At 40.6% G+C, this 23,196-nt stretch overlaps 1 pseudogene; it reads right to left on the bottom strand.

Moving 5' to 3' along the window:
• Positions 1 to 22,245: 22,245 nt before the first annotated feature.
• On the bottom strand, positions 22,246 to 22,345 carry LOC125432267 (annotated as a pseudogene).
• Positions 22,346 to 23,196: the final 851 nt, after the last annotated feature.

Below are 23,196 nucleotides of genomic sequence, written 5' to 3' on the forward strand. Positions count from 1 at the left end.
TTTCAGAATGCTGCATGCCACTCTCCCCTGTTAAAAGGTGCTTTCCCTCAGTAAGCAAGTCAGCTTGTCTAGTTCAATTATAGTCTAAACTTTTTCTATCCATTCTTCTACAGTGGGTATTGTTCGTATTTTCCAGTTTTTTGCCAAAACAATCCTGGCTGTAGTCACCAAGTAATGAAACAGAACATTATGTTGTTTTACTCTTTTAGCATTACTTATTCCTAATAAGTATGATTCAGTAGTCATTTCAAATTTTACCATCATCATTTTTTGCATTACTTGATGAATTGATCTCCAGTAATTTCACACTTTCCTACATTCCCACTATTGGTGAAAGAAAGTTCCTTCCTTCACTTTGCATTTTCAACACTTCGGTGAACATTTTTTATTTATCTTATACAACATCACAGGAGCAAGGTATCACTTATGAAAATGTTTCTAAAAATTCTCTTTAAGATCCTTACTTAGGCTGTTTCTGCACAGCAGCAGAAACGGCTCTCCACCGGCATAATTAATGCTGGTGGAAGCTTGGGACCACTCACACGGTATTGTGCAGGCAGCTTGAGGCTGCAGATGTGACTTTGCATGGAGCCGCCTTGGGTTCATCCTGCTTACTTACCTCTCCCCCCTGCACAGCTCTGGATGGCTGGAGGGACATGCCCACGCTGCTGTCTGCCCTCCGGGGTCAGAGGGCAGTGTGGACCTGTCCCTCCAGCCATCCAGAGCTGCGCAGGGAGAAGAGGTAAGTAAATGGAACTCTGGAGGGGCCAAAAGCAGCGCCCTCATGCTGGTGTGGTTCACACTGCGCCAGCGGAAAGATGCTGCTTTTGAAAAAAAGCTGAAAAAACTCGCTCCCAAGGGTGCTGTTTTTTGGCCGTACAGAAACGGCTTCATTGTGAATTTGTTAATATTTTTCCATAGTTTAGTCCATTTGTCTAATTTAACTTTTCTCCCAATGTTTTGAGCTCATTTGGCCATGACTTCTTTAACTTCTTCTTCTTCAGTTTTAAATGTTAACAATTACTTATATATTTTCCCTATTAACTTCATGTCACCTTTACACAGTACTTCTTCAAAAATTATTTTATCTTCTCTTAAACCCCATTTTTGTGGTCTTCTTTGAAGCATTCTGTTAATTGAAAATAAGTAAACCAATGACATACTTTCCCTTGAACTGTCATCTAGTTTCCGGATTTCAATTTAATTTCCTTACCCTTCATCTCTATATCTCTACATTAGCCATTTTTTTTCATCACTATTTTCTTTTATTTGTAAGACTTCCATTCTTGACAATCACATTGGGGTACTACTATGAAATGTATCTTTAAATTTTGTCCAAAGTCTTATTGATGCATTTCTGATAAAATTGTTTCTGAAAATTTTACAGATTTTTTTTCAGGCTATAAGTAGTCATGCCAGCCTTTATAGTTATTATGGACTTATATTTTTAGAAGTTCATAATTTCTAAGTATGATCCACTCTTTTAGCCAAACTAAATACCACTTGCCTTATAATGAGTCTGGAAGTCTGGGACTGCCATCCCTTCTCTCTCTTTAGTGTCCACTAGTGATGAGTATTTTATTCTGGGTCTTCATCTGCTCCAGATGAATTTCACCAAATCTTTCCTCCATTGTTGAAACGGCTTTTCTGTAAGAATTATTGGAATGTTTTAAAATAAGTATAATATTTTAGATAAGATGGACAATTTTATTATTGCTACCCATCAGAGAGATTGTAAGCTTTTGCCATTTTTCCATCTGGTGTCTAATTTCTTTCCACATTTTTGCAGTTGTTTTGAAAGAGTGTGTTATTCTTTTTTTCTATTATGATTCCTAAATATTTTACTCTTTTAGTTAAGTTAAATCCTGATTTCTGTTGCAGCTCTAAGACTTAACTTTTGTCACATTTTAAAGTATCATTTTTATTCTTTATCTTGAAACCAAATCTGTTTACTTACCTTGTGAGGGTATTTATCTTATCTATTGGTTTATCTGCATATGTTGTTACTTTGTAATTTGTTTCTTTATTTTTTCTTTAATTTTTATCCCTTCTATCTTCTCATCTTTTCTAAAATCTCTGTTTAAAATTTCCAAAACTATTATAAATAATAAAGGAAATAGGGGGCATCCTTGCCTGGTTCCTTCTTGTATTGCAAACATTTCTGTTAAAATTGCCATTTCTCAGAATTTTCGCTTTTTGAGTGGAGTAGATGATTTTCACAGCTTCTTGGTAATGGTCCTCACTCAGTTCCCATATATTGTAATACTTTCATCAAGAATGCCCAACTCACATTGTCGAATGCCTTTTCTGAGTCCACTTGTTGTTCTGGGTGTTCTAAAAATGATATCTAACACTATTCTGATATTATCTTTAGTTTGTCTTTGTGAATGTATTCTTTGTGAATGTATTCTTGTAAGGCTTTTCTATATGATTTGGTAAAGTAGCTGTGAATATTTTATAGTCTATGTTTAACAGAGAAATGGGTCTATAGTTTTTCACTTCAGTATGGTCTTGGTCCTCTTTAGGTATTAGTGATAAATTCACTTCTTCCCATGATTGGGTTATTTTCCTTCCTCTTAGAGCTAAATTCATTATTTCCACTAATTTTGGGACTACAATCTCTTCAAATGTCTTATAGCATTTTGCAAAGTATCCATCTGGAGCCTTCCCTATTTTCTGGAGCCTTCTGGTTTAACTTCCATCATCACATAATACAGGTAAGCAGCTTATCAAGTAAGCTACCAAAGGGAATTATTGTCTTTAGTCATTTTACAGGTCTCTGATGATTTTAAAGCTCTATTTATACAATATTGTATTCTTCACAGGCTTTGGCATACTATTGCTACTGTTTTCTCACATCTTTAGTTGGTTTTATTGGGTTGGATCTAGTGACTTCCTTTTGGTGACCTTTTTATTAGAAAAGACTCCTTCCCTCCCTTATTGATCACATGACCTCTTTTCCATTACAGGGAGACTCCTCAGTGGAATGGAGTCATGGGACCCACAGTTTTGTTTTATTTGTTAATATTCAGTAGCGATCAACTGCAAGTCATTTTTATTGCTTTAGTAAAATCTAAAATTTAAATCCTATAAATAAATGAATACTTACCCATTGGTATATACAACTTTAAACTAAGAAGCTGAACATTTTAATGGCTTCATAAAATTGTGCTTGCTATACGTTTCACTGCATCCTTCATTGTTATGCCACATACATATACTACCAATTTCTTGGAAGGAAAAATCTATATAAATCTTTCTTTCTAAAGAAATTCCATTTCTTCACAGATTGTGACTGAGGGTGCCTCTTTAGTACAGACAGTTTGCAAGATTAATATATGCTTTTTTTGTTCTCTGTTGTCCTATTTCTGTTGCAAGCACCTACATAGAAAATTATAGATTTTTCATAAAGTAAAGATAATTGCACATATCCTATATTGTCAGCTAGGAAATAGGGTTTTTGTCTTTAAAGCTGCATGACATGATCTATCAGAATGATTTAATCCTGGGGGGTTTTCCCCACAATGTTTGTTTTCTTTATTTAAGGCTACCCGTCTACCAAAAACCTTTTGAGGTTCAACTGATCTCATTTTTGCATGAAGCACTTTTTGTCAAGTCAGTTGACAACTGTAGTTCGATATGGCACAGGGAGACTGATAGAGGCAGAACTTATCCTAATGACATTCTGCAACATCTCAGCATCTTTTCCAGCAGTGTAACCAGAAGTGATGTCCCCACATCACAAGATGGTCTAGGATTCACTCAAAACTCTATAGTTTTTACCATACAATTTTAGGTGAATCCTAGAATGTCTCATGGTTATACAGCAGAAAGTGACGTCACAATGTAGTGATATGCTATTTCAACTCAATTTCCTTTCACCGGCGCATTAACTGTTAGTACAGAACAGGACAGCCCTGGCAGGGGTCCATCTCCTGGTGCCAGACCACATGGCAATCTGAGGTCTGAGGTTTTAGAACCTTCATGTAGACTGGGCCTATATTGTCTGGGAGATCAGTACAGGTCCTTGTCTTTTCCACTATCAGTGAAGCTAATAGAAGCTTGAGGGTATGTTATTTCTATCACAGCTTCAGCAGGGAGGAAAGGAACAACCCCTCTCTTAATGACTCATCCTACTCAAGTCTCCATGTGAATGATTTGAACTTAACTCACATTATAATATTGTGTTTTCTTATAATAGTGATGCAGAACAAGGATAGGAAAATGTGATATGTCATGACATCAGAATGTGGGGTAAAACCTTGTTTGATGGATAAAATGATAAGGTCAAAACAACATGTCCTCTATGTGTGCAGTCTCACCTTTTTAGTTGTGGGAATTAGTTGCAGAGATCCAGAGCAAGAGTGGGTAACAGGGATCAATAATCTGTGTATACTAGGATTGTCCAGGAGGAAACTCTTAAATGAGCAGGTGGTTGTGCAATTATCAAATTGTGTTTTATTAATAATAATGACTGAAAACAAGGAATATATTGTAGCCAATGAGCATGTGCATGCGCACACACACACACACACATACACACACACAGCGTCCAAGATTTGACTAAGAGAAAAAGGGTGGAAATAGGATTTCAGGAATGGGTGATAGTTACCAGTCTTGAAGGGATGTCAGGAATGGGTGATAGTTACCAGTCTTGAAGGGATGTCCAGTGGAAGCAGAACTGAAGAGGGAAATGACTAGTGTTTCCATAATCAAAAGGAAGAGATCACATATGGGTGGGCGGTGTGTGTGTGTGTACATGGATCCAGAATGCACATGCATGATGAATGGCCAAAGGACCAGTATTTATACTCCAAAATGGGTCTTGAGGCAGTACGAGGTAAGCTGGCAAGAAAGCCAGAGACAAAGAATTAATTGCCTTTCTGAAGTTCAAACAATAAGATAGGAGAGACATTGATGGATTGCCAGGATCCAAAGTGAATGCATGGGCTATTCTCCTGAATACTGATTAATTGCTGGGATGGATGAACAGTAGGGTAAGGTCTGCTTGGAACACTGATTAAATCACCTTAGAGCGACAGAATGGGGATTAACCAGCCAAGCACACCTTTGGGCCAAGGAAAAAGGTCAGTCGCCAACAGCCTTCCTGCCAAACCTGACACACAAGATGGATCCAAAAATTATCTGAGAGACATTTTGTGCAGAGCAGCGTCTTGCTCTTATGCCTGTCTTTGGTCCCTGTGCCTTTATGGCATCCCTTAGTGGGAGGAGGTATTCAGTTACTTACACATAAACCTGAATTAACTGAAATAACTAAAATCAATGTCTGCGGTGAAGCAGGGGGAAAGAAATGCCATTCACTCCTTCACAGCCTCTGTAGCAGTATGCTTTTGTCTGCCTAATCTATCACAGGTGCCCAAAAAGCAGGGCCTCCTCAGTATAAACTCTGGCTGTGAAACATGATTTATTTCTATTCATTTCACAGGAACGTTTTTTGAAGTACTACGTTTTACAGGTGTGCATTTTAAAGGTTATGGGACACATTATGGGAATCAGTCTTGATCATTAAACTTCTAAAACATCCCTTCTGATTATGAAACATACAGGCAGTAGGATATTCCCCATGCTGAATACCAAATAGTGGAAACTATGAAAGCTGTTGGTTGAATTAGCCCGCATGCCATAGAGCCCTTACTACTTGCATTATTCTGTCCAGTCTATATTTTATTGCTCATTAATTAACTTTATTGTGAATTAATTTGCCAATTAATATGTCAGAAAATAAAACGTAGGACATTTTGTATTCTGTATTTTGTATTTTGTAGGATTCTGTATTAAGTAACATGCAAGCAGGCATCCAACGATAATTTTGCATGCTTTTGTTTCCAGGAGAAACATGGAACAAGCAGTGTGGGACAAACATCCCATCCACACAGCCCTTTTCTGCTAGCAAAACACAATAAATGTGAGTTATCCAGACCTAATCAGACCTAAGTTGTTATCTGTGCACCTCAATTCCATACATTTGTTCATGAAAATAAATCCTAATGAATTTAAATACTTCCAAGTAATTGTAAATATTGAGGGGCAGAGCCAATAGTATAAAGCTAGAGGCTTCAGAGCAGGCAGCTTCAGTCTGAACATGACTGGGGCTAGGCTTGGATCTAGCTGTAAGCCTGCAGCTTAGAGCTGGATCTAAACCTGGCCACAGCCAGGCTCGAATGGGCCCCTGCTGCTATCCTTTCCATGTGGAGGTTTGGTGTGGGGCCAGCCCCACACCCAGCCTCCCTGTGAAGGTGGGGGATGGGGCGGTATAAAAGTTTAAATAATAAATAAATAAAATAAATAAATAAAGCCCCCCTGCACCCCCTGCCATCCCCAGGCCCTGGGGAGGGCAAAAGCTGGCCTTCACAGAGGCCGGGGGCTTGGCGGGGCATGGCTGCCCACTGCTGAGCCCCACCCCTGCCTCCTTGCAGGCCAGCTCCTGCCATCTCCAGGCTCTGGGGAGGACAAAAGTCCGCCTACAGGGAGGGCAGGGGAGGGGCTTGGCTTTTCTAGAGCCCATTGCAGGGGGCATAACTGCTAGTATTAAATATGTCTCCTTCAGTTTGATCAGCTTAATGTTACTTAGCGTGTATTGTTTTTTAGGACATTCACTGAGTATTTTTTAAAATCACTGTCAAGCCAATATAAACAGAAAAGAACTTACTTAAGGCCACCCTATAGCCAAGTCCTATTCCACACTTTTAGACTAGTCTAATGACAAGGAAGCCATTTCTTTGTAAAGGAGTTTCCACATTGCTGCATCAAGTGTGTAACTATAAAAGGCATGCGGGAGGCGGGTCAATGAGACCCAGAGTTTTCACTGCGAGAGACTGAAGCATCTGCTCAACTCTGTGACTGAAATCAGTGGGTACTTAACTCTGCCTGGATTGTCTCCAGTACAATTAAACATACTCTAGCTCAAGGGGATGCTTGATCTCTGTTGGAAATTGCATTTATTCCCTCTAGACAGGAGTCCAGGTCTAGTGTTATGAAATTAAGTCTTTACAATGATCTAATGTTTATCTTTCAAAATGGCCTTAGTAATTTCTAGTGGAAATACATGAGGTCAGCGCTGTCAAGAGAAGTGTCATATAGAGCACAATTATATATCAGATGCCATGTAAGGGAACTCAGGTCTTATTAACAACATCAGAGAGACTATTGGGGGAGGGGGGTTTAAAAAGAGGCAAAAATCAATCAATTATTAAGCCCTGAGGCATCCTCAGAAAGAAAGGGAGTAATAAATCAGAGTGATCGCCTCCACACTCAAAAGAGTCTCCCTATTAACCAAATAAGATCAGAACCAAGTCATCCTTCCTGATGAAAAGCAAATTTAATTAGCTAATCTACCAGCATCATTTAGTGAATCAAAAGCTTTTGAGGGTCAATGAATCTTGCCCTCATCAGCTCATTATCTTCCATCACTAATAAGGTATCATCAAGCAACTTCATAGGAGCTGTTAATGTATCAGTGCTGGCTAGCACAGCCATCATTAAAGAGAATCTACTATTTATTTTCAATTATAAGCTTTAAAAAACCCCAACATTTACCTTAACTGTGAATAAAATGTTCAACTTTTTAATGTAATATTTTTACATTATCACATCAGTTCAGTTTTAGGTCAACTATCTGTTCCATAAGTCTGCATGTTGCCATCAAATGAAGGGAAGGGAGCAGTGTTAGCTATATTTGTAGGCATTACTTAGATGTAAATGGCTTATTTCTGTACTATTGGACAGTGTATGGAGGTGCAATATTCATTTTTTCCCTACAAATAGGATCAGGAAAGTCATGCAGGGTTTTCCTTTGCCCGGAACCTTGCCTAGTTGCTTTTTAGAAAAAAATACCACACATTTCCCTACAGTAAAATCATGAGATGAAAGCCAATGGGCACCAATTGTACGGTGGATGTTGGTCTGCAGTAGAAGAGCAAGATTTGAATCCAGAACTACCCTAAAGATCAACAAGATTTCCAGGGTGACAAGGAAACAGCCTAGGCTTTCCCCACCCGGCTTGCATGGGTTCTTGAGAGTAAGTGAGCACACAGCAGACCTAATATTTTAAAAAACCTTTTTATTAAAAAATAAAATAAAAAAAAGATAAACATGAAAATTCCTTCAGCAGGAATAGTAACATCTGCACAAACAGCAGAAGATTAGCTGAAACATAAGACAGAACACAACACTCACAAATATGCAAATATTAGCATAGTCCTTGAAATCTATTTAGCGTTGGCCTTAGTTTCTTCCAGCAAGCATAGGTTGAAGAAAAGAGACAGCATTTCAGGTAGGTTCAGAATAAAATAAAATTGCATAGCATTCTAGCCCCATAGTAAGTTTTTAATAAGAATTCATCAATCATGAGTGCAACTTTTCAAAGCCAAGCTTCTGGTCATACTTACATGTCAGTCAATTAATGACTTGGGCCAGCCTGGCACAAACAATCACAACACCCCTTTAATGTTTTGAGAGACTGAAACGGGTAGCTAATACTCCCTGCTTGTTTTCACCACATCAACCAGGTGAAACAAGATCTAATCAGGACAGGGCCTTCTCAGAGCCCTTTGGGGATTGGGTGGTATAAGAAACTAATAAATAATAATCTATATATAAAAAGCAAACCGTGTATTTGTTAGTGATGGTATAACTCAGTAACTGCTGGGCCAATTCCTTTGAAAATTCCCAGCCACTGTAGTCAGCCAGGTGAGAGTGTTTTCAGATGTTCACATACCTGAAATTTCACACCTGGCCCAGGTAAAATGCCTTCTTCCTGGCGCTCCATGGTGAAGGACATGCAGCTGCCTGTGTGTAACTGTCACCCTTAGAATGTTCGTGCAGCTTAGAATGTTCGCTCAGATGGCCAGATATGAGCAGTGAAAACAGTACATAGGCAATAACTTGAGTGGAAGTGAAACACATACACATACATACACACGAGGGAGAGGGAAGGGAGGGAGAGGGAGGGGTGGCATGCAAGGGAAGAGAAGTGAGGAAGGGGAGAGAGTGTGGGGTGGCATACAAGGAAGGGAAGGGAGGGGGCCCAGCATCTGGATATGACCCATTCACCCTAGCAGAGGGAGAGGAAAGGGTCAGAGTCTGTTCCTTCCCATTTCACCACAATAACCAACAGCAACAGTGTTTTTGTTACTGATGCCCTAATGCCAAAACAGCTGGATGGATCGCCCCCAAATTTTCACATGACATTCCTCCCTGTTGCGTGCAGGTAATTAGACCCTCAAATCACTGAAAGTCCATACCTGAGCCAGGTAAAATGTCTTTTTCCTGGCACACCAGGCCATGAAGCTGGCTGTGTTTAACTGTCACCCTTAGAATGTTCATGCAGCATGTCTGTGGCCTGATGGGTTGGTATTTTTTTAATTTATTTATTATTAGTTTTATATACCGCCCTCCCCCTGAGGGCTCAGGGTGGTTCACAACAGGTTCAGGGCAGTTCACAACAGGTATGCCCTTACAATGTTTGCGCAGATGGCCAGAGATGAGCATTGCAAACAGTAAATAGGTAACATTGTTAGGTAATACAAGTGGAAGTGAAACACATACACACTTTGCCGTGTGAGATGTTCCCCCCCTCACACGCAGATAACTTTCACTCTCTGTGCCTCACCCACTGCTACCACACAACACACATACTCTCATACACATCCAGCTCATTCTCACACACCTCACTCTGCCCTCCCTCACATCCAACCACCACTTACCCACTTCCTCACCCACATTCGCCACAGCTCTCTTTAACTAAAAGCGAGCTGGAGTTTGCCTTTTTCTTCTAAGAAAATCTGCGGGGTGGGGGCGAACCAATACTACCGGCTCCACTTCTTTTGAACATGACCCTTTAAGAACCCAGGGAGCTGGCCTCGATCTGAGCGCCTCACCACCCTGTCTCTGCTGCCTGACTGGGATAGCCTCCTTGCCCCAGTTCTGCCTTACCCAAGCCAGGACTGTGCGTGTCAACCAGCCTCATGGACAGCGGGATTCGCACTCTGGACAGTTCCGTTGTGGAATGGAAAGGGTTACCTTATACTAAAAAAACAAGACAGCACCATATAACAATGTGAATTGAAAAGGGAAAGAGGGATTCCATTTGACCACCCCAAAAGGCTATGCTGTGGATCATTGGACCTGGATAGACATCTGTGTGGGTTGCGGACTATGATGAGAAGGACAATTGCCACAGCAACGTATGGCCGGGCCCCACTAGTAAATAATAATATAATAATTAAAGGAAATAGAAAAAATTTCACAGTCCTGCTTTAAAAAAACAATTCTCTTTCACAGCCTGAACAACTTGACCAAAGTTCTCACTTGCACTTCTTGATACAGGGCATAAGCCTGCAACTGTCAAAGCTTCCTTCATCAAGAGGTTTGACTCTGGACTGTTTATACCCTGGAAATCTTGTTGGCTGTTAAGGCATTGCTGGACTCAAATCTTGATTTCTAAAATGGCCAAATTAGATTTTTAAAAGGAATACAAGATACCTCTAGGTAGCTGTTTCTTCAAAAAGCAGGTAGGGGATCATGCAATTGACTCAGTATCAGCCACACTCTGCCCATGGAAATTTTTGTGTCTGACAGAAGTATTCTTGTTTAAATTTCTTCATTAATAGTCATAAACCAATAACAAAGAATGGAATAAAACAATATAAGTTCTACAATGACAGTGGAGGACATTCCAAGGAAATTGTAACATTGTTAACCATTTATAATTTGCTATTAAAAATGAATAGGTAAATATAATTAACAATCAAACTTAAAGGTAAAACTATTTAAGTCCCAAAACCTCTTCTAAAATGATAATAATATTTACATTTAAAATGGTATGTGACCCAACTTGCCATAAGTTTTAGTTACATAGGCACAGAAATTTGCCACGTGCCTCAAGATATGAGGGTTCTTGCTAAGCTCACTGAACTGGAATACCTGAGATTCATGTGAACCCCTTGTTTTAATTTATAGTTAAATATCACCCCAGTATATTTCACAAGAGCAGAAAATAAAGCGCCCCTTACCCTAACATCCCTGCTAACAAGTTAATATTCCAGTTCCATTCTTAAAACTCTGTAAGTGTAAACAAGCTCTGGGATCTTCTTGGGGCTACATGTTCACACACTGCTTTCATTTGCATCCAGCCTTGCAGGACCTTGGCTTGTGCACAATCTCAGGTGTACCATCATAGACGCACAATTAGGCAGGAAGCCACAACATCCCAATGAGAAGCCTTTTTCAGAACTGTAGCCCTGTTCACCTTGACAAAATTTAGGCATGAATACCGAAAGGTGTTCTTCTTCCCCATCCGTTACAATGTGCTTCTTTGCTAGAAGCCAACACTTTGTTTAGCATTTGATTTCCACTTGGATTGACTTGGGTCTACATTGTGCGAGAGTGGCAACATAAGAGGAGAAACCTCTAAAGCGATTCTACAAAACCAATTGGAAAAAAATTAAACATAATAATGAAATAGATGATCAGTGAAGAACTATCAAGCAATTATTACTTTTTATGTGTGCACGTTTTCATATATTAAAAAGAGTACCTATCATCTGCAGGTTAATGACTGCTGAGTGTATTCTGTTATGACAATCAAGCATATCCTGGTATGACATGCCATAACAGTCCCAGAGGAGGTTTAATGATCAATTATGGCACAATCCACAAATTAAAGGTCTTTAATAACCCGCAGTGCTGAGATAAACTGTGAGGCCTTTGGAAAAACCCTGTCATTCCATCATGCCAAATGATCCATGGCTTCAGGGCTCACATTTATTTAGCACATTCTAATGGGTCTAAAGGAGCTATCATGGTCCCTCTCATCAATGATCCATGAATAATAGGAGTTGTCTGAAGAGTGTCTGGGCCCATGCTGTACTGCTTCAGGGCTGCATCAATGTGGTAAGATTTAGCAAAGCATTAATTTTCCCCAGGCAGTATCTTACACTTTCCTGTTCATACATTATGAAGCAAAGGCTCCAAAATATATTACAACAGCATAACAGAAGCAGAAGTACCCTTTAAGAGAATAAATCTCTTTGGAGGCACACTTTAACACCATGAATAAGTTTTTCTCCAACTTGGCCTACAAGTTAGGTTCATATTCCTCATGACTGGTGAAGGCTCAAAGGGCATTCTGGAGTCAGCAATATTAACAGGGCAGATTGATTTAGCCTTTTTTGAAGTCAGTAGGAAGACCACAAGTTCTGAAGTGGACCCAAAGGCCCTTTCTGCACGGGCCGGAATCACCGATTCTGACCCGGTAAAGCATCGTTTTTTTGGGGGGGGGGGACGCTTCGCACAGGCGGTGCTGCGAATATGATGCAGCGCTGCTCTTTCCCTCCCCAAATGATGTATTCCAAGGTTTTCAGATTACGCCGGCTTCCACCAGTTGCCGAGTGGGTGGAAGCCGGCGTATTCCCTGCACTGGCCCCAAATCCCTTCCTACCTTGTCCGGGCTTCTGGTGCTCTGAGAAGGCCATAGGACACGCCTCCTGGCCTCCATGGCTGCAGCAGTCGCACTGGCCATAGGGGGGTGTCCCCTGGCCCCCTCAGAGCGACGGACACCCAGACAAGGTAGGAAGGAATGTGGAGCCTGCTCCACCAGCTGTGCAGCCCATGGGGTCGTTCGTGTGAACGGCATTAATCATGCCAATGCAGCCCTGCACATCTGGCCGTGCAGAAATGGCCTAATTTTTCTAGATCTGGTCTGCTTCAGCGATATATCCAGAGGTATCACTGGACCTAGGGCCCTCCCTGAAGGATATGCCCTTCCTGTCTCTGGAGGTGGGGCGATGGTGGCAGAGAGCTTCCAGAGAAGTGTCAGCTACACAAAAGCAATCACCCCTGCACCCTTGTATCTCTGCATCACAAAAGGTACAGTCCCCTTGATGCTTAAATCTGTTGTCTAAGAGCTTTGTATAGCTGCACCATTTTCCTCTCTGAAATTCAGATTTCAAAATCTGAATAAACCTGGAAATGTAAGCAAATTGGCACCATCTTGCTTTTTGGCACAATTAATTCACAATATAGGAACTGAATGTTCTGGATGCAGAAGGCAGGGATTTTAATGAAACAGCTTATGCTGCCTATGTATGAACTACATTTGCAGATTAAAACCCACAATTCCATGACAAGGTAATAAAAAGATTTGTTGGGTGGGAATACATTTTAAACCCCCTGAAAATATGGAAAGGATTTTAAAGCACTTGTTAAAAGTATGAAAGTAGCTACGGTCTGAGCTTCAATCAGACTTTGTTTCAGTGTGTCACTGCACTGCCTGACATAGTATGAAAATAAAAGGTTACCCAACAGACAAAAGAATTGGGTTCATTGAATAGAAAAATGAGTTGGTATCACTTCTTCATCAGCTAATAACAGCAAAACATTTAAGTCATTCCAATGGCTTTGTCCTCTTTCATAGCAGACCTTTTTGTAAGATATCAAGTTAGTAAAAATACATGCAGATTATGTACTTTGAAAAGCAAATAGGGAAAGGAAACTGAGCCATTTCCTGCTTGAATATAGCCGCCAATACTTCAGGTGTTCTTAAACAATGTTGTAAAATGATCCTTTCTTTTTCATTTTGAGATCTATGGCTCCAACAGAAGAACTTTATTTACAGGAGTGATCCTTTCTCAAATATCCTAATTCCACTCTGATGCACAATTACAGAAGAATGTCGGGGACGATACCCACGTCAGAATGGTAGTGAAAAGAAAACACACTATTATCCTTTGCTGTACAGAATACACTGCAAACAAGATTCGTTGGAAGCTATTTGTGAAGTCATAGCCTCATTTTAAAATACCTTTTGAGACAGACAAGCAGTACAGATCTGTAGGTAAAGTGTTTGATGATCAGAAACAATATTGAATGCAAGCATTTCTGGGACTCTTTCTGATGTTTTTAAACATGGGAAGATGCCTGAAAGTCACATTCTGCCCAAAGAAATGTGTACCATATCTGAAGCAATTTCATACTGTTGCCCATGTGTGTTAATTTTTGCTAATGTGTTTAAGAATGGTTTCCACTTCACTAAATGAAGACTTCCTAATAACCTTTCTCATGAATAAATGGCTGGATTTTCTCATCTCTTGTTGGTGTCATTAAAAAGTCGGACAAGATTTTTAGTACCTCTATGCTCACCTGGTGCTATATTCAGGAACAGGTAACCATCTGTAAACAGCACATTGTTATCTCAGTACTTTGATTCAGTAATCTTATCAAAAACTATTCAGGCTGTGTCACAGGCAGGTTGCGGCCACAGCTCAGTGAAAGGGCCAAACATCTGCAGATGTGGGACTGTTGCCAGTTTAATGTGAGATTATCCAAATGAGGTATTTTGTTAATTTTTACCAATCAGCAAGCAGGAGATTTAAAAACTTACCTAATAAGGATTTGATATCGGGGAAGGCAATGGCAAATCACCAGTGGTGGGATCCAAAAATTTTAATAACAGGTTCCGATGGTGGTGGGATTTAAACAGTGGCGCCACCGCACATACGTACCTCCAGTCCCTATTGGGCAGGGAGGTTGCTTTAGTAACCCTTCTCGGCACTCAGAAAAAATTAGTAACCACTTCTAGAGAAGTGGTGAGAACTGGTTGGATCCCACCTCTGCAAATCACCCCATAAACAGTCTGCCTAGAAAACGTAGTGATGTGACATCACTCCATGACCTGGTACTTGCACAGGAGACTATCTTTAGCTTTAATAGGGGTTTGAAGTAACTTACAATTAGCCTTTGCTCTGACCTGGTTAGCCCAAGCTAGGTAGATCTGGTCACATTTAGGAAGCTAAGCAGGATAGGCATTGGTCAGTATTTGAAAGAGAGACCACGCAGAAATACCAGGCAATGGCAAACCATCTCTGAACATCTCTTGCATTGAAAGCCCAACTGGACTTCCATAAATCAGTGATGACTTGATGGCAAACAAACAAACAGACAGACAGACAGACAGACAAAAAACATTAGCCTTTAAAAACAAGTTATGTTGTAGAAGTTGGGGCCTCTGCTTCCAAGCAGTAACGGGGAATAAAGATAATATGCCACATTTCAGATGCTGTTTCTTCCCCTCTCTGTATTTTCTTTGGAAGAAATAAGACAGGAGACCACAGACTGGAGTGCTCCCTCCTTCACCTATGTTATCACAGGGAGATGCAAACAATTAAACTGGGAGACCCCCACCATGTCTATTTGTATGCGAGACCACCCTGGACTTTACAAATTAAACTCTTGTCCAAGAGCAAGCCTGAGGCCAACTCTCATTCTCTCTCCAGATATAATTGGAGGGGGAGGGACATAGAATAACATCTGAAAACCCAAAGTGTAAGATCATAAAACAAACAATTCCTTTCTCAGGAAGGTTTTGGCGATTTTTTTAAAAAAATGACCTTTTGCATAAAATATTTAAATGTGGCGGTAGTGTCCTACATTTATTATAAATAATGCATAGCTCAAGAAGTGTCAAAATAGTATATAAAAATATTATTTTTATAGTGGAACAAAATGATCATAGAAGCTACCACAAAACAAAAGAATAAAAGTATAAAGGGGCAATATTGTCACATGATCTTTGTTGCAAGCTGCTTGTACGCTTTTATATGAATACCTTTTAAAGCTTTTTTGGGTGTATGCCACTATCCTTCGAGTAATAAGATGGCTTCTTGCATAAACTCAGGGTCTTTGCTGGAGTGGCTGCCAGGCTGCTAGCTGAGTTGAGAAGCCTTGTGGGCTTAACCTACTACATTCTCCTCAACCTGAATATTCCAACGAGCCCTTACAGCCTCTAGTTACAGTGGGATCTTCAACACTAACTACAAGAGGTGAAAAGTGTTCTCGAAATTCACCAAGTTATGCTTATGAATGTGACTGATCAACTGGGGTCCATTTTCTCGGAAGTGGTGCTCATGATTCTTAGGGGTTTCTAAGGGATTCTTGTGGCATTTTGGGATTTTTGTTTTACACTTTTCAATGTACAACTTTCTTAGCCCTGATTATATCAGCAGTATGCCATCACTGATAATTAGCTCCTCAGCATGTCTATAAATGTATATGATTATAACCAGAGCTATAACTGCAGTGGTGATCTTGCTGTTTTAATTTGCAAGGGGTTGTGGAGACATGCATGCAATTCCACCAGTGCTATTTCTTTACTGCTGGTAAACCCTTACCACTAGAGAGCCATAATGAGAAGACTGCTTTGTGGCGTACATTCCTTGTGCAGGAAGAAGTGTCAAAATCGTAATGACTGAAAAGCGTTATAAAGAAAAGGCAATTTCGGGATTCGGGACCGTCTTGCCCCACATGTCCCGAATCGGCCTCTGCGCTCAGCAGAGGCAAATCTGCTGGTGATCCCTAGCCCCTCAATGATGCGGCTGACCTCCACTCAGGCCAGAGCTTTTACAGCTCTGGCCCCTGCCTGGTGGAACGCTCTACCTCCAGCTACGTGGGCCCTGTGGGATCTTAAAGAATTTCGCAGGGCCTGCAAGACGGAGCTGTTCTACCGGGCCTTCAGGGGGTCCGGCCGCTGATGCCCCCCTCCTCTCTTATAACATCTGTGGACCCTGCCGTTCCCCCCTCCCTTCTCCTCCCCTTTTTCTTTTTAGGGGATTGCTAGTAGGTCGCCATCGTTAATTTTGATATTAGGATGCTGCATTTTAATGGGGTTAATTTTAGCATATAGAGCTATATTTAACTTTGATTTTATTTGTGCTCTATTTGTTTGTTCTGTTCGCCGCCCTGAGCCCTTCGGGGGAGGGCAGTTTATAAATACAATCAATCAATCAATCAATTTGGAAATAATGGAAGAATTGTTACATGTCAGTCCCATTTATTCTTTGGGCTAGTACTGTGTTTGCTGGACTTCTCCTAACTTTAAGATGACATCCCAAGGAAAGATATCATCCACATGCTTAGTAGTTACTTGAGAAAATGTTGTTTGTACAACTGATTAATGCACTGCAGAAAACACAGGTTGAGTCTGATGTTCCAACCCTCTGTCCTGAGACTAACAGTCATAAGTGAGTTGCTGGTTCTCCTCAAATTCTGCATACAATGCCCTATTTATTGAGATTATGACTGTGACATTAGACTTCTCCCCATACCTTGTTCCCAGTTTGAAAAGTCTGGGAGAGTGGCAGTGTTATGCAGAAATCCACAAGTATACAATTAATTTTCCCCAGAGGCGTATCGGCGAGGGGATGGAGCCTGGAGACAACTCCTTTTCTGGGGTCCCCCCACCCCCTTACTTGGGGGTGTGGCTCAGGGGTGCCGTGTGGCTCAGGGGTGCAGCTGGGATGCACACCTTTTGGTCACCTGAAGAGCACCCAGCACCCTTCTATGTGACCAAAAGTCATGCACCCAGGGACATGGGTGACCCCATGTCCCTATAGGCCGTACACCTCTGGTTTTCCTTGCTATGCTAAATAGTGCAACCTAGAATCACTTCAACTTGGGAAAACTGGCAGGGGGAAAGTTTTTCTGCACATGTGTTACAGTCATAGTCAAAACCGGGTACCACCTATTTGGGAGCTGAGGAGAACCCGCTACTGATTTGTGACTGCTACACTGTGCAGAAAGCAGAGTGAGAACCTTGATTCAATCTGTGCTGTCCATAATAGGTGAATCATAGATTAGAATCAGAGGACCAGATCACATTGATCTTTCCACCACTGAAATGGCTCCCCACAGTACTTTCATTTGACAAGACTGCCTAGACTGAATGAATCGAACCCCCCCAAGCAGTCATACTAGGCAGTCTTCACATTTAAATAAACAAACTGCACATTTTAAGCCTTATTTTGCAGCCGATGAGCCAAACCTACTAATTCACTATTCTCTTTGTAGCTGACTAGCTAATTATTTTGAGTATAGTTAGTATCTACATGTTCCGTGAAAGAATGAGAGAAGTAAACCATTTGCTTGCTGATTGTATTAGCAAGCTATAAACATCCATTTTCAATTACCTTTCCTGCGGCAGACCAAGCTGATTTTCAAATAAAAATCTGTTAGTATTTTAATTTATGAAGGCAACAGAGATTACCATCTTAGTAAATTATCACTGCGTATGCACATTTGTTACCCCAATTTGGACAAATAATTACATGAGTAATTATTTGGAAATGCAATTGCATACCTAAAGAGCTGATGATTCCACAGTGATACTGAGTTGCACTTGTCTGTCATTGGGGTACAAGTTAGTACTTCGTGTGTAGCATGGGTGGCATGAAATTCCCAGGACCTTGACTCAGAGCCCTTGTGGAAACCACAAATGATCCTAAGACATTCACATTCAAACTTTCCTTGATCATTTTATCCTGAATCAAACATCTCATATTAAAACAAGTGATGATGAGTTCACAATTTAAAATGTGTGCTATTTGAAGCAGTTTTATATTTGCACAGTATTCTGAATCCTGTGTTGTTGCTGGCTGTGCATATATGGCCTTCCTTGGATTATATATGTCCTCATAGGCAGTTTACAGATCATTTTAGATCAACCTACATTTCAAGGATATTTTCTGTGTTACGAAGACTTAAGGATATCTCTTTGGAAAATCTATGGTCTGTCCCAAACTCTTCTTCATGCTCACCAGCAGGGTTTGGCATCAGAAATCTTTTGCCTGGAGAATTATTTAAATAACTCAACAAATTATCAGCATTGATGGACATTCACAAGGGCCAGATTAAATTTCTTTTCCCTCCAAATTCTTAAAATGAAGGTTTCAGCATGCTCCTGAACTGAACCAGAAACAATTGAACATATCCTTCTTTTGTGTGAATTGTATAAGAGGGAACAAGAAATCAGAACCTGACCATTTTTTTTAAAACTACAAACCTTCAATCCTCTAGCTACTTGGTCAGGACTCTTTTAGAGGACAACAACACCAAAGTCACTCTGTCAGGGGGCCAAATTTCTCACAGTAGTTAAAAGTCATAAGTATCAGCAGATGGTATTACCATCATTATGCTGATCACTGTATACCAATTTTCTATCCAGCAGTTATCATACCTGTTTTTTAATTATTATTACTTCCAATCTATTATTTTTAACTCTTAACTTGTAATGTATATATTCCTGTGTATTCTTGTGTATTTAAAAAACCATAACAAATGCTGCTGTGATATTTTCTGCTTCTTTGCCTGAGCAGTCAGTGGCATCCCAGGACATGCTCATAATGTACCAATTCACGTGGCAGTTCTCAGGTGTCCGTGCATCAAGGAACCAGGTAGTTGCAACCCAATCTGGAACCAAGGACAGACTGGCTATCTAACTCACAAGACAATATTCGGGGGGGGGGGTCTCCTTAAGAGCCAGTGATGGGCAGGAGCAATCAGAGCCAAGCCCCAGCAAATCTACTGGGGTTAGTTGGTTTTCCCCTCTTGTCAGCCATGGTAGTTGGTGTTATCTCACACTGCTGCCAGTTTGGGGGAGAAAGCAATGGGTGAGGCTAATGGTGGGTGCTGCTGATCTGAGTAGCCCTTCCAGCACTGACTTATAGAGCTTCCCCAGGTACGTGTGTGTGCTGGCAACAAAGAAAACTCGGGGGCAAGTCATAGTTTTTAACTAATAAGAAGAGTCTTTATTAGTGAACTGCGTTCTTGATAGAAAAGTGAAGACAGGTCAGATTCTCTATTCTAATCTATCTGGCTAGATGGTAGGAGATGCAGCCTGCATCCCTCTGCACACATGGTGCTTGATAGAAGGTATGTGTAAGAAGAGTGCAGCTAATCACAAGGTCAGACACAACAGTAATTCAGATCTTGACAGAGAGGAGAAGAAGCAGAAAAGAAGGAAGTTTCCTGAGAGTAGCAATCTACACATCAAAGGAATTGTTTCAGTGTGATAGAGAGAAGTGTCCAGTGTCTTAACCCTCTCTAGCTATCTGACTCACTGATAAGTCCTCCTCTGTCTCTGAGGCAGGAAATAGTGTAGTCCTTCACTTCCAACAGCCTTGAGTAGGCACTCCTGTCTTTGACCTCATAAAGAACATGTAAATGCCACACCCTGATTCTAACAGTGAAACAGCTAGATTATCTGAATCTTTTCTCCCAAATGTTTTTTAACTTTTTTTAAAAAAAGTTTATTAATAGTTCATTTTCTCATACAATTCATAGTAAAATCGTATTTAAGCCATTAAGCAAAAGAAACTCTGAGGGGAAAGAGGAAAGAAACCAGAGAAAGAAACCAGACAAAAGAAAGAGAGAAGAAAGGAAAAAGAGTCGGAAAGAAAAGAAACTTTTCTCCCAAATGTTAATTTAATCTTAAACTTTCTGTCCAACTATTAAAGAACCATCAACCTTATGGAGTTTCTTTGCTTCAACATTCCAGGCTCTGTTGCTAGACTGACCTATGGTGGACCCTGTTTTAATACAGTGGAATTTCTACCACCTCAGCCAACCCTGGGATGCCCAGCAGCAGTGCCAAAATAGAGAAGCTTGTTTTGGGCAGCCTACAAGGAAAAGGATATTTGTTTGGACTTGTCTCCTTCCAAAGCAACTTGCATAATGTCCTCTCACACCCTTCCTGACAGGATTAAGTCTACACAAAAGGTCTTATGTGGAGGAAGTTCCCATCTACAGCCCTGGTCCATACGTACTGTACTGGGGAAGACAGATTGTATTAACGTGCTTACCTGCCCTATATTGTACTAACAAATGTTTCTTCCTCTGAGTAGCACTTTTAATGACCACCTTACTTTACATTATCATTGTTTAACACCTGTAATCTCTTCAGCTAACTTCCCTGAGCACATCAGGCTGATGTGTAAACCCATTAGACTGACGACCCATCATTAAAGTTGATGATCATTACAGTTGTCCTTCCCAGGCAGGGTAGGAAATCCCTTTTGTCTAGGGAGATTTAGGATCACACTGTGTCCATTTTTCCCCACAAGAATCCCACTGTCCCAATAGATGGTATTCAGTATCTCTGGACAACTCTCTGTCTGTGATGCTGTTACATAGTGCTGTTTTTTCCAGAGCTAAGTGCGAGTTGCTCAGTTCTGTTCATCGGATCATTCAGTTCCAGGATCAGGTGACTTGAATTTTTATTGCTCCTCTCTATATTCCTTATCTATTCCAGTTCTATCCCCTGACAACTGTCTAACTACTAGGACTCTGTGTGTGTTCTGCTGTTTTATTGTGTGCCTGTGTATCCCCATTTTTATCCCTTAATAAAAATTGTTAAACTTTGATCTATTATCTTGTGTGTTTCTATATAAAAACTGACTTTCGTATAAATAGGCATTCAAGACCCCATGTTGCCCAGCCTTTTGCAGCATACAGGAGTATACAGAAAGTATACAGGAAACTTTTCACCTGAGCTAGTCAAATGATACCTGTTCTCCGCATGAAGCGTGCTAGGACATAGACATCTTCCCAATTCAGTATTTTGCTTCTGGGCCTCCTGACTTGCATACACACGTAGAGTCCTTTTATGGCTCACCTGTTTGTACAAAAACTATTCACAGCGACAACCATTACAGTTTAACAATCACAGGGATTATTATCCCATTCCCATATCTAGTTTCCTTTTTAATTTGGTTTGGTGATTCTGACCTTTATCCTGCTCAGATAATGCTTTTAAGAATGTAATCTCTGTACTTGTGGGATCTGAAACAATATTTGCTTTAGATTAGTTACTATAGTACTGCTAGTTATACAGTCTTTTCATGTGAATATCAACTAGGCACTGTCCTAAAATCAACTATTTACAGGAAGCCAAATCTTCCAATAATTTTTCCCTTTAGGGCAGTGATGGTGAACCTTTTCGAGACCGAGTGCCCAAACTGCAACCAAAAACCCACTTAATTATCACAAAGTGCCAACATGAATACTGAGGTTTTAGTTTTAAAAAAGTGGTTTGCTCCAAGGCACGCATTACTCAGGAGTAAGCTAGGTGAAGCAACTGTGCAACACTTTGAATGGGTGAATCACGACCCTAGGAGGGTTTACTCAGAAGCAAGGCCAGCCTAGAAATGTGTGTGTGTGTGTGGGGGGGATTTTACACTCCCCCTACATGACAAACTCTGTGCGCGTGTGCCCACAGAGAGGGCTCTGAGTGCCACCTCTGGCATGCGTGCCATAGGTTCGCCACCACTGCTTTAGGGAAATGTTTTAAAAATAAACAAAAGAGCAAAGTGATTGAGCCAGATTGACCTTGTTGTTGCTTGTACAAGAAGTTTCCACTGTATAAATGATAATAAGGAGAGTTTGGATTTATACCCCACCTATCTCTCCTGTAAGGAGACTCAAGGTGGCTTACAAGCTCCTTTCTCTTCCTCTCCCCACAACAGATACCTTGTGAGGTAGGTGGAGCTGAAAGAGTTCCAAAGAACTGTGACTAGCCCAAGGTCATCCAGCAGGAATGTAGGAGTGTGAAAACACATCTGGTTCACCAGATAAGCCTCTGCAACTCAGGTGGAGGAGTGAGGAATCAAAACCAGTTCTCGAGACTAGAATCGACCTGCTCTTAACTGCTACACCACGCTGGCTCTCAATGGAGATATTTAAAATTTGTAACCCTCCTGCCCACTCACCATCTTTTCTCACATCAGATTTCTAGGGCTACAATCCAAATCACAATTTCTAATTACAAAGAAATGAGTTTAGCACTCAGTAGTAAAGCATCAGCAGCTGTCAGTTGCTTTGCAAATTGTGTTACATTCAGGCATTTTGCCATCATAAAACTGACTCCAGTGTCTTCTGTTGTGTACAACTCATGGCAAAACCTCCCACTCAAAACTAATATTTTTGGTCGATCAGTAGTGACTAATTGGCAGTTAAAACATTTTTATGGAAGCCTTGAAGCGAGCATTTCCACCCTATATAGTTGGAACATTCCAATACATCTGTGCATAAAAAATGGAAGAAATGGCTGAATGACATGGTTATTTCTTTCTTTCTTTTTAATGCAAAAAAAAGTTTACTATAGTTGTCCAAAATTAACATCTGAAACTACTGGTGGACATGATCTGTACAAAAAAACAGCCACTTCCCCTTTACTCAGTCACATACTTACTTACTTACTTACTTATTTATTAAATTTATAGGCCGTATAATCCATGTATTATCCACATGTAATCTGTACTTAAAGACACTACCGCTTAACCCAGGGATATCCAACCTATGGCTCTCCAGATGTTCATGGACTATGATTCCCATAAACTCTGCCAATTG

This window comes from Sphaerodactylus townsendi, linkage group LG04 (genome assembly GCF_021028975.2).
Source record: "Sphaerodactylus townsendi isolate TG3544 linkage group LG04, MPM_Stown_v2.3, whole genome shotgun sequence".
NCBI lineage: Eukaryota > Metazoa > Chordata > Lepidosauria > Squamata > Sphaerodactylidae > Sphaerodactylus > Sphaerodactylus townsendi.